Here is a 12,958-nt window from a genome sequence, read left to right on the forward strand (position 1 = left end):
GATAGTTTGAACAGGTATACTTGGCGTCAGTGGATTGGGTCAGGGGACCCGCACGCAAAAGCAGACAAAGCAATCTTACAGAAGCAGAACTGGCTGGTTAGCCCACGCATGCGGGAAAAAAAGCACTATCAGGATATTGAAGGCCTGGTTACTTATCAAGTAAAGACAATTGGGAGTCTCCTGGTGGAATGTTACATTCCTGCTATCAAGCATCCTTGTTAGTGAGGATTAGGTTTAGAAGAAATTTAACTTTATTTACTTTTCCTTCTACCTCTGCCTCCTTCGGTTTTTTATGGAGGGGAGGGTGACATTAGGGCTATCGATAAGGTAACTTCTTTGTTGTAATCTCAAGGACATTTGCAAACCAAGGGAGACTCCTGTCTTGCAGGATTGTGATCTCAGCAAGTTAACTATTTATCGTTTTATGGCAGTCAGGGGTGCCTGAGGAATGCTACACATATGGAGGGGAGCGGGTGAAGCGGGGGGGGGGGGGTGCAAGGCGCCAGCCTTTGCTTTGTCCTCAGCCAGCCTCCTGCTCCTTCACCTTGACCTCAGAACTTCTAGACTCTAGAACCTTGAGTAATAAGTTTCTGATGTTTGAGCCCCCCAGGCTGTGATACATTGTTATGGCAGCTTTAGGGGAGTAATACTAGGGAGTAACACATGTGAAGGAGGGTCAGGAAAACCAACAAGACTTGTTGGTTGCAAGTGGGGACAGAGGAATGAGAAGGATCTAGGAGGCAACCAGATTTCTCATTTGATGGGATTATTAGATGGTGATAACATTAACTGTCACAGGAATCCCGGAGAAGGAACAATTTGGGATTAGTTATATCTTAGAGCCTATGGGTGGGACATCCATGTAATGCACAACCAAAAACTGAATATTGAATCAAGCATTTCACAAACGCTGGCACAACTGTGATTCTTGGCCCATTTCCAGGACTGTTTTTGCTGTGTGCTCACCCCTCAACCAGAAGAAAAAGAAAAAAAAAAGACAAGATAATAATATCTTCCCTGAGACAAACCATAAGAGATTCTTAATCTCGGGAAACAAACTGAGGGTTGCTGGAGGGGTGGTGGGTGGGAGGGATGGGGTGGCTGGGTGAGGGATATTGGGGAGGTTATGTGCTATGGTAAGAAAAAAATTAAAAATTAAAATTTTTTAAAAATAATAATACTTTTTTGTCTTTCTTGCTGAGTTGCTGAGGGGTCAGATAAAAGTAATACAACCTTTAGGAATGGTATAAAAGCACTTTTTAAAAGAAAAATTTATAATTATATCTAATTTCTCCAGGACACTCACTAACGGGTAATTTCAAAACTGGACTAAGCTTATTAAAGTTCTTTCTTTCTTTTTTTTTTTTTCTTAAAGAATTTATTTACTTGAGAGAGAGAAAGGACAAGTAGGGGAGCCACAGAGGGAGAGGAAGAAGCAGACTCCCCAATGAGTTTGAAGTGGGGCTCAATCCCAGGACCCTGAGATCATTACCTGAGCCAAAGGCAGCTTAAGCAACTGAGCCACCCAGGCATCCCTCACTGTGGTTCTTTAGAGCAATCTGCCTCAAAATGACAAACTGTTTTCTAGGCAGGCACTGTTTACCAAATCCTGGATCTGGTAGTAAGATCCCTTTGATTTGTTTTGTTTTGTTCTGTCACCACAGGGCGGCAATTTCCCATTTCCAGAAAATTAACCATGCTGGCTTATAATGTTTAGTGTGCTAAGGACTGACTTACAACAATGACTTGCATTTTTGTAAGATTTCTTACCAGAGGAAGTACTATAAATCAGAGATAAGTTGTTTTATTTGAAACATCGAATCAAAACATATTAGAGAAGTAACAAACTTCACCTTCCTGTAGATACTGTTGCTTTGTTAAAATCCTGAGCTAAATGTTTTAACATTGTTATTACTATGATATTGTCACAAAAGCATAAGTTGTAATAATCATAGTCAAAGCAACACCTGGTGTGCAAAAATGCATAAACTGTGATTCTGAAGTTAAACTACTTTTACAAACTGAGATGGTATGACCACCTTTCACCACCTGGGGGAAGCAATCCACCAGCAAAAAACACATTGTGTCTTGGGGTGCGGTGGTGAGGGGGACATGGGATGTTGAACGGGTCTTCCAACTCAGATTCATTCTATGATTATAAGAGGCTACATTTCAATTTCAAGTTCCAATCAAAGAAGGAACGTCCTTTTTATATTTTACATATATCACTGCTGGCTAAGTAGAATGGGTGTCATTTCGGGGCAGGGCTGGAGGCAGGTGTTGTCAGACCGTAGAGGACAGAAACTGTTAGAACTTTAGAGATCTTCCATCTTCCAGTAATCTGTAAAGTCGTGGCCATAAAAGTATGCCTCTGTGTCTTCTGAGAGAACAGAGTCCTAAAAATAAAAATATTTGGTTAACTGATAACTCACCAAGGATAAAAGAGTAGCTAGGGCAACCATGACAAGTCACTGAATCAATCCTTTTATTCATAAAAATTTACTCTTTAAAAGTTATTATCAGGGGCACCTGGGTAATTCAATCAGTTAAACATCTGCCTTCAGCTCAGGTCATGCTCTCAGGGGTCCTGGCAGAACCCCACATCAGGCTCCCTGCTCACTGGGGAGCCTGCTTCTCTCTCTGCCTACTGTTCCCCCTGCTGTGCTCTCTCTCTCTCAAATAAAAATAATAAATAAATAAATAAATCTTTGTAAAAAAGTGTTTTTTGTTTTTTTTTTTTTTTAAGTAATCTCTATACCCAACATAGGGCTTGAATTTACAATCCCAAGATCAAGAGTGGCACGCTCTCCTGACTGAGCCAGTCAGGCACCCCAATTCAGGAGATTATTGGAGGAAAATCCCAGACATGACCAAAATGAGACTAAGAAGTAACAATTAGTCTTCTTTACTAGTAGCTTATGGATATAGGAGGATGCAAGGAAGTTCTTTAAAAGGCACATGTTTGAGTGTAGACACCCGGAGACCCAGCTCTTACAAACAAGCAGGACTGGACCCCTCGCTAGGCAGGCTGGATGACTAGGGAGCTGCAGGAAGTTGCCTGAGGATGAAACTCCTACCAAAAAGGGGTGATTAGGACCAGGAACTAGAATGTGTCCAAGGAACAGAAAACTCAACGGGTCTGAAAGCTGAGGCAAAACTGGAAAATAAAGAGAAACAACCACATGAGATCTGGACACCACTGAGCCATTAAAGGCATGGGAGATGTCCAACAGTTCATTATCAACAGTTCAGGACATGGCTGGGGGCAGACAAGCCAGAACTCCAAATTTGTTTTTCCAGAGAAAGAACAAGCTGGTTTAAAAGCCCGGAATCAGATACGAAAGGGAGAGGATCTTCATGATTCATCGGCAGCCAACACGGTGTCCATGTCAGGAGCTGCTGAAAGCGAAGTCCGATAGTGTGTCGCTTGTATTGGGTCTTGATCTGTCTCCACCAGCTGTCCAGTTCAGTGATCTGGGACCACAGTCTCAGAAACAGCTCTCTGAAGGCCGGAAATAAGACAACATGTCTAAATCAAGCAAGGCTGCTACTCAACGTGGTCCATGGACCTGCATCTTCGGCATCACCAGAGAATTTGTTAGAAATGAAGAATCTCAGATCTCACCCCTGAAACACTGAATCAGAAACTGCATTTTTTTACAGGACCCCAAGGCAATTTTATGTACTTGAGATCAGGTCTTTTGGTAGTCTCAAGAACAGTCTCAAGAATGACCAAAGCAGACTTGTTCATTACTAAACTTAGAAGAACCTTCAGCCTGAGGGTTCACATGTTAGGGCAGAATTACCCTAATCTATAGACTGATCAGTGCGCTCCTAGATCCAAGAAGAGTATCCATCTCTTGAACAGAGAGCTCAAGATACAGAAACGTAGTTCTGTGCTTATTAATTGGTAGAATGCATAAGGATGAAATAAATCTATTTTTTGAGGAATTCACTTCTAAGATGCAGAGCATCTTAGAAAATTGAAATTGCTGACTACACCGTGTGGAGTGCTCGCTCCCCTCCTCCGGACGCCTTCCACCCACTTCACGTGGTCATCCTCCCAGAATTTAATCTGGAGATCTGAATGGCCTCCACTTTGCTCAAACTACATTCTACCAGGAGTGTTGGGCATTGATTTTTCTAACTTTAGAAACAGATTCTGTGGCACTCAGAAATAAACATTTCTGTCATTTGTGTATTGCAGACTCACTAGAAAGATTATTTTTTTTTTTACAGATTATTTATTTATTTGACAGAGAAAGATGATGAGAGAGGGAACACAAACAGGGGGAGTGGAGAGAGAGAAGCAGACTTCCCATCTAGTAGGGAGCCCAGTGCGGGGCTCAATCCCAAGACCCTGGACCGAAGGCAGAACCTTAACCAACTGAGCCACCCAGCCTCCCGGAAATACTGTTTTAAACGCGGACTTTCAACTCACCATCCCAGAGATTCTGATTCAGAGGGTCTAGGGTGAGATCTAGAATTCTGCATTTTTATTTATTTTTTTTTATCTAGATATATATTTTTTAAAGATTTTACTTATTTATTTATTTGACAGACAGAGATTACAAGTAGGCGAAGAGGCTAGAATTCTTCATTTTTAACAAGCAGCTCAGGTGAGAGACTTAACCCACATGGGCCACAACCACACTTTGATAAACGTGGGTCTGGTTGTTAACGATCACTTCCTGCTTACACAGGCGCTTCTCAGGGAGTGAAGAGGGATTAATTAGAACAGCCAGAGAGTTGCTGGCTTTACAAGCATTTTTGTTACACAAGTGATGCCAGTGAAATCCCGCTGACCTAGGGCAGAACTTGGTGAAAATTGCCTGGTAAATCACCACCAAGGAAAACGCTTGCCTGGTGGGGGTGCCTTGAACTTGAGTCCCTGCCACCAAAAAGAACAGTGGCTCACAAGACTACACCTATTGAATAGGGAAAGAATGGGACTTCAGGTAGGGAAACAATAGGGGCCCCAACCAGGTTCTGTGGGTATTTTAGGTATGTAGACACTGAGAACAAAAATGAAGATCATGGGGCGCCTGGGTGGCTCAGTGGGTTAAGCCACTGCCTTCGGCTCAGGTCATGATCTCAGGATCCTGGGATCGAGTCCCACATTGGGCTCTCTGCTCAGCAAGGAGCCTGCTTCCCTCTCTCTCTCTCTGCCTGCCTCTCCATCTACTTGTGATTTCTCTCTGTCAAATAAATAAATAAAATCTTTAAAAAAAAAAATGAAGATCAGGAAGAAAAATCAGACTAGTCTGTTCCAACAGCTAGGGTTAAAATGTTTTTTCTAATAATTACATCGTGACCACGGGGTGGGGGGGGGAATGACCACAGAAAATGACCAGGCCTCAAAAAAAGAAGCTAACCGTTAAAAATGTTATTGTAAATTCTTGTTCAACAAAAGACCCCTAAGAGAGTTGTAAGGCCACAAAACTCCTGGGTGATTCTAAATAAAAGAATACCAATGAAAAGCCCTCTCTGCCCACCCTGTCAGGACCCCTCTCATTCCTGACAGCTTCTTCTGTATCCTTGCTTAATAAAACTCTATTGCTTTACTAGCTCTCCTTTGTCTGGGAGATTCATTCATTCATTCATTCTTGAGACAAGAACCTGGCTCTCACGCTTCAATATGGAAATGGTAAAATTGAGAAAAGCACCTCCTTTCAGATAAACACCTATACAAATGCAAACTCCTAACAAGATAAAGGGCAAGCCTAAAATGTTCTCTAGGAATTCTGTATATATCTGTAAAACTGTCAAATATAACACTGGTAGAAGCAGTGAATTGCACTATTATGCAATTGATGCTCTGATCTCGTTTAAGGGTATCATACAGGTGCCAAAATTACAGGGTGAAGAATTTTGCAAGGTCACTGCAGGTACTTGGAGGTTATGCCAGAATGCCTCTCAGTTACTATGGAAGAGGTGGGTCACCTTTGCTTGTGTCACACCTTCTGAACAATGTGCACACGTGGTTGCTGTATAGTAAGACATGTGATGCCCGGGATGTCCCTCGCATTAACAACAGGCACTCTGATGACGGGAGTACACTAAATACCAGGTTCTCTGCATCAAGCTTTACCCTGTTTGAAAATGTAGAGAACCCATAGTAAATTGCTAAACTTCTGTTGTGCCCTTTTAATGTGTAAAACTCTACTCAGAGTGTTGTATCTATGTCAATTAATTCTCACAGCAAGCACAGGAGGAAGGTATACTATTATTCATGCCTTACGATAAGGAAAGGGAGACAGGGAAGCACACTGTGAGGAAGCTACAGACAATCTGGCTCCGGAGCCCAGTTTTATTGCATCGTCTCTCAGTAATTGTTAGGTGGTACTTATTTATTCTGGATACTAATCCTTTGCTGATTGCCCAGGTTGCAAATATCTTTTCCCAAGCCATGGTTTGCCTTTTCACTGTCTTGATGTCTTTTTGTTGGGTGGAAGTTCTTCATTTTTTTATAGAAATTTCTTTTTTAAAGGTTTTATTTATATATTTGGCAGACAGAGATCACGAGTAGGCAGAGAGGCAAGGCAGAGAGAGAGGACGAAGCAGGCTCCCTGCGGAGCAGAGAGCCCAATGTGGGGCTCGATCCCAGGACCCTGGGATCATGACCTGACTGAAGGCAGAGGCTTTAACCCACTGAGCCACTCAGGCACTCTGGAAGTTCTTCATTTTAATGTAATTGAATTTATCAACCTTCTTTTATTGTTAGTGCTTTCTAGACCCTGTATAAGAAATCTTCGCCTGCCCCAATTTCATCTGAAGTCTTCTATATTATCCCTTAAAAAAAAAAAAGATTTTATTTATTTATTTGAGAAAGAGAACCAGTGGGGGCAGAGGCAGAGGAAGAGGGAGAAGTAGGCTCATGCTGAGCAGAGAGCCCAGTGTGGGGCTTGATCCCAGGACCCTGGGATCATGACCTGAGCTGAAAGCAGATGCTTAACTGCCTGAGTCACCCAGGTACCCCAGTCTCCTATGTTATCTTACACAGATTTTATTGTTTGACCTTTCACATTTGCTTGGAAATTATTTTTGTGTTTGTTGTGTGGTAAAGGTCAAAACTCCCTTTTTCCCCCCCAACACACACCCATTTGGCCTTGCTTCATTCACTGAGATCAAAGGGCTTCTTCATTATGTAAAAGACTCCATTGCTCTGCAGTACCACTTTATAAGAAATCCAGTGTTCCTATAAAAATGCTAATTCATTTTTAAATATCAGTTTGGCATAACTTGTGTACAAGCCAAATTACATTGGGATATACTTTTTTTTTTTTTTTTCTTAAGTAGGCTCCATGACCAACATGGAGCCCAATCCCGGGGCTCAAACTCATGACCCCAGTTAAGACCTGAGCTGGGATCAAGAGTCAGATCCTTAACTAACTTAGCCACCCAGGCACCCCTATTGGGACACTTTTTAAATATTAGGAGATTTTACCAGAAATCTGATTACAATACTCAGATCCCACACATAACTGGACTTCTGCCTCGGGTGGCTAGGGCAAAAGCCCATGCATGTCTCTGCAGCTATCTTCTATTTCAGGGCCCCCAAAGGGGTTTGCAAAGAACACAGTTCTCTGGACGGGTGAGGGGAGGACTTACATGTGGAGAGCAAAACATTTAATCCTTCACCACATAAATTCATTTGTTCAAGCCACAGAGTATGGCCAGTTTTCTTTTTCATCCTGTGATTTTTTTTTTCTAAACTTGTTAAGAAGCTCATACCTGGGATGCAGCATTAAGAAGAAGCATCTCCCAATCCAGTTTGACCTCAAAACCCTTTGATCTCCGAGCACTTGGCTCTCAGCATGGCCTTCATTCTCTATTTACTAGTGAGAAGAGAAGCCATTAAGCCATTAAGTTCCTGCCACCACCTGCGTCTGACCTCACTCTTTCCTTCCTTCTCCAGTTACTAGCTTGTGCTCTTCAGTCAAGGGATGCCCCTTTCTTCTGCTCTAGTGCTGCCCCTTTTGCTTCCTTAGGACTCTGCTCCCCTCCTCCCCTTGCATCTTTCCTCTTCCTGGTGACCAGGTCCTCCCCTACAACACATAAACATGCTTCACATCACTCACCTTAAAAAAACAAAAAACAGGAAACAAACAAACAAACAAAAAACCCAGGACACCTGGGTGGGTCAGTTGGTTAAGCATCTGCCTTCATTTCAGGTCATGATCCTGGGGTCCTGGGACTGAGTCCCACATCGGACTCCCTGCTCAGTGGGGAGTCTGCTTCTCCTTCTCCCTGTGTTGTTCTCTCTCTCTCTCTCTCTCTGTGTCAAATAATTAAATAAAATCTTTTTTTAAAAATGAGAAATGTAAAATGCTACAGCCCTTCTGGAAAATAGTTTGGTGGTTTCTCTAAAAACTGAATATGAATTAATCATACAACCCAGTAGTTATACTCTTGGACATTTATTCCAGAGAAATGGTAATTATAGCCACATAAAAGCCTGTACACTATGTTCATAGCAGCTTTTTTTTGAAGAATCAAAAACGGGAAGCAACCAAAATGTCCTTCAACAGTGAATGGCTAAAAAAAAAACTGTGGAGCATCCATACCAGGGAATAATACTCAGCAAGAAAAAGGAATGAACTATTGGTATGGATCTCAAGAGCATATGCTGAGTAGGAAAAACCAATCCCAAAGGTCACATGCTATATGATTCCACTTATATAATACTCTAGAAATGATAAAATTATACATGGAGAACAAATTAGTGGTTCCCAAGGGTTAGGGATGGGGCAGAGGGGAGCATGAGTAGGATCTTTTTAATAGTTTGATGCCATAACATAACATAGAACTATATGCACACATTATACTAACATCGGTTTCCTGGTTTGGATATTGTACTGGAGTTACATAGATGCAGATGTAGATCGGCTCATGTGATAAAATGACTTACAACTGTATATACATATACACATATTATACCAATGTCATCTTCCTGGGTTTGATATTGTACTATAATCATGTCGATATAGAAGTCACCACTGGGGAAAGGTGAAAGGGAAATGGAATATCCTGGCTTCTTTTCCAGCTTTCTGGGAACTGATAATTTTTTTTTCAAAATAAAGCACTAAGAAGAAAAGGGAGAATGTCAGTGTCCACCAAACAAACAAAAACATACCCTCTTCCCTAGACCCCACATTCCGCTCTAAGTACAACAATATCTTTCTCTACTTCTTTGCAGCCAAACTTTTCTTCAATTTTCAGTACACTACATAGCTCATTAATTTATTCATCAAATATTTATTAAGTGACTATTGTGTCATGTACATTATTCTAGTTTCTTGGGACACATGAATGAACAGAATTTCTTTTTTCTTTTTTCTTTACAGCTTACATCTGAGGGAAGGTAGAGGTGGCACACAATAAAGTAAATAAATAAAACATGTAGTATGTTCAATGGTGATAAACGCCATGAAGAAAAACAAAATAGGAAAGAGGAATAGTGCTTGAGTGGAAATAAGTAATTTAAATACAGTGTCAAGTAAGACCTTGCTGAAAAGTAATATTTGAGCAAAGACCTTAAGGAAGCAAAGTGGTGAGCTGGCAGAAATCTGGGAGCATCATCTCTGACAGACCAAACAGCAACTGCAAAGGCCCTGTGGCAGAAGCTGTGGCTTTTTTCTAGAAACAGTGAGAAGGGGGACGCCTGGGTGGCTCAGTCGTTAAGCCTCTGCTTCAGCTCAGGTCGTGGTCCCAGGGTTCTGAGATCGAGCCCCACATCGGGCTCTCTGCTCAGCGGGGAGCCTGCTCCCCCCCCCTCTCTGCCTGCCTCTCTGCCAACTTGTAATCTCTGTCAATTAAATAAATAAAATATTAAAAAAAAATAAAGAAATAAAGAAACAGTGAGAAGGTTAAGTGTGATAGGAATAGAGACAGTCATAGGAGATGAGGACCGGGATAACTAGTCGGAAGTAGAGAGATCAGATCACTTGCTGGATTTTTTAAGTCTGAAAGTGAGTGATTGGAAAGACTCTGAGGAGTTCTGAACTCAGGAGGGACATGAGCTAACCTACATTTTCACAGAATCTGCTGAATATGGAATAGACCTTTGCAACTGTTCTTGCCAAGGTAAACTGTAACCTCCACATTACATTCTCTGTTGGACTCTTCCCAGTCCTTATTTCTGTGGACTCACCTCTGCAGTGTTTGAGTTTGTTGATCACTCTTGTCCTCTAATCAGTATTGTTATCTGCTATCTCTTGGGCCACTCCTTCTCGGTCTCTTCCTTTATCTGTCTCATAAATATTGGACTTTCTCAAGATTATGTATATGGCCCTCATATTACCTAAGTACAAATACTCCACTTGGGCATTCTTATCCTCTCTCCTGGTTTCAGCTATATGCTGATGCTTGCAAAATTGGTATCATTAGCCAGGATGACTCACCTGAGCTCCAGACCCATCCATCCAGCTGCCTATTGCTTATTTCCACTTGGATGTCTCCAACTGGAGTAAAATGGAACTGTTTCTCCTACTGCCTCTTTGCATAACCCTGCCCCCCAAGACTGTTCCTCCTCCTGGGTCCTCAATCTCAGTTAAAGCAAGATATCCACCATGCTGCTTAAGCTAGAAATCTAGGAGTCACCTTTAAAATCTTCACTGTCCCTCACTCTTCAAATCTGGTCCCTCACCATGTCACCTCGATTCTACATTAAGTGCATGATAATTCTCCATTTCTCTGCCTTGCTCCAGCCACCATGCGGTCCAAGCCACCAGCAGCTCTCCACAGTGTACAAGTCTATACAAGTCTTCAACTGCTGGCCCCTGCCTATCTGTAGAGCTCCATTTCGACCTCTCAATTCCTTGAACGACGAGCCACACACTCTTCCCTAGTCACAAGCATCCCTATTCACCTACATCCTTTCTCTTCACATCCATCAGTCCTACTCATTGTACAAGTCATAGGTTTAATGTTAATTTCTCTGGGAAAACTTTCCTGCCCCACAAATCAGGTGAAAGCCTCCTACTCTGTGCTCTTGTATTTTCCCTATCACAGCCCTCACTCATCACATACCTTTGGCATCGTCTTTTTTAGTTGTCCTTCCTTCCTGCATGATGTGCCGAATGGAGGCAGATTGTGCCTTTTATTTGTCTTGTATCCCCAGAGCACACCTCATTACCTGCCATATTGTGAGCTCTGAAAATATTTATTAAGAGGATGAATGAAGTAAATAGATAGATCCCGGGGTTCATGTAACTCAGGACACTTGCCTGTCTTATTCACCGCTGTATTCACCAGCACCTAGAACAGTGCCTCACATGAACTAGGCATTCAATAAATATTTGCTGAATAAATGAACGAGCACACATAGCAAAATTCCATTCCAGTGGCCTGAGGAGTAGTAAATTATTCCATGTGTGATATGGTTCTGTTGAGAACCTTCCTCTTAATCCTTAACTGACAAAAATGTGATCACAAGACCAAAGTACACAGCAATGAAGCAAATACACACAGAAACATGAAATGGTATCTCAGTAAATCTTTACACATTATATTCATGCTCCCCCGCATAAATACCTCTTCCCAAACTTTGTAGAAGTCTAGATTATCTCTCTCAAGTGATTGAATCAGAAGTTTTCCAGATTTGGGGTCCCCAGATCAGTCAGGGGGATGCATGTAAGTGAAAATAGGGAAATTAGGGCGCCTGGGTGGCTCAGTGGGTTAAAGCCTCTGCCTTCGGCTCAGGTCATGATCCCAGGGTCCTGGGATTGAGGCCCGCATCGGGCTCTCTGCTCAGCTGGGAGCCTGCTTCCTCTTCTCTCTCTGCCTGCTTCTCTGCCTACTTGTGATCTCTGTCTGTTAAATAAATAAATAAATAAATCTTAAAAAAAAAATAGGGAAATTAAATGAAAATCCATAGACTGAATTACATAAATCAAGACACATTCCACCTGACACGCTCCAAAAAAGCTAGCAGTCAGGCTATTAAAGGACAGACATGCAACTGAAGGATCCTTTTTGAGGAAAAGGAGAAACCCAAGAGAAAATGCTTGTTGAGTCTGACTTTTGCGGATGTCCCAATGAAATGACTGGGTCTTACTTAATTACTCTTGGGTGACAGCTGCTAATTATCAAAGGAGTTCCATTTAGCCTTTCAGTGCCTCACTTTTATATATTATTAGACAGCCAAAGACCACCAGGCATTTGAGGAAATCCACCCACATAAAAGTTAGAGGTTCAAACAAAGAATAGATGGTTCTCAGAGGGAACAGACAATTCAGAATAGAAGCAAATTTCAGAGAAAGCATCATTAATATCTAGAGAAAAATAGTAGTAAATATTGCATCAATGAGAAATGAAAAAACTCTTGGAAATTAAAATTTCTGGTAGCAGAAATAAGAAATTTAGGAGCAAAACCCAAGGAAATGGGAAATAAGATCAATGTTAAAAAATCCATGTTAAGGGGCATCTGGGTGGCTCAGTGGGTTAAAGCCTCTGCCTTCAGCTCTGGTCATGATCACAGAGTCCTGGGATTTAGCCCCGCATGGGGCTCTCTGCTCAGCAGGGAGCCTGCTTCCTCCTCTCTCTCTGCCTGCCTCTCTGCCTACTTGTGATCTGTCTGTCAAATAAATAAAATCTTAAAAAAAAAATCCATGTTAAGCCTCTATTCAGTCATGTCAGCCTCTATTCTTAATATAATCGATTCTTACTACAGAGCAGCTATCGTTATCTCATTCAAAAGAAATTTGTCAGGGACAGCTGGGTGGCTCAGTCAGTTAAGCATCTGACTTCTGCTCAGGTCATGGTTTCAGGCTCCTGGGATTGAGCTCCACGACAGGCTCATGGTAGAGTGGGGAGTCCACTTGGCCTTCTTCCTCTCCCTCTGCCCCTCCTCCTGCTCATGCTCTCTCTCTCTTTCTCAAATAAATAAATAAAATCTTTTAAAAAGGGAGGGGGGAACCTGGGTGGCTTAGTCAGTTAAGCCTCCAACTCTTCTTGG

This window comes from Mustela putorius, unplaced genomic scaffold (genome assembly GCF_011764305.1).
Source record: "Mustela putorius furo isolate JIRA1106 unplaced genomic scaffold, ASM1176430v1.1 tig00000083_pilon_pilon_pilon, whole genome shotgun sequence".
NCBI lineage: Eukaryota > Metazoa > Chordata > Mammalia > Carnivora > Mustelidae > Mustela > Mustela putorius.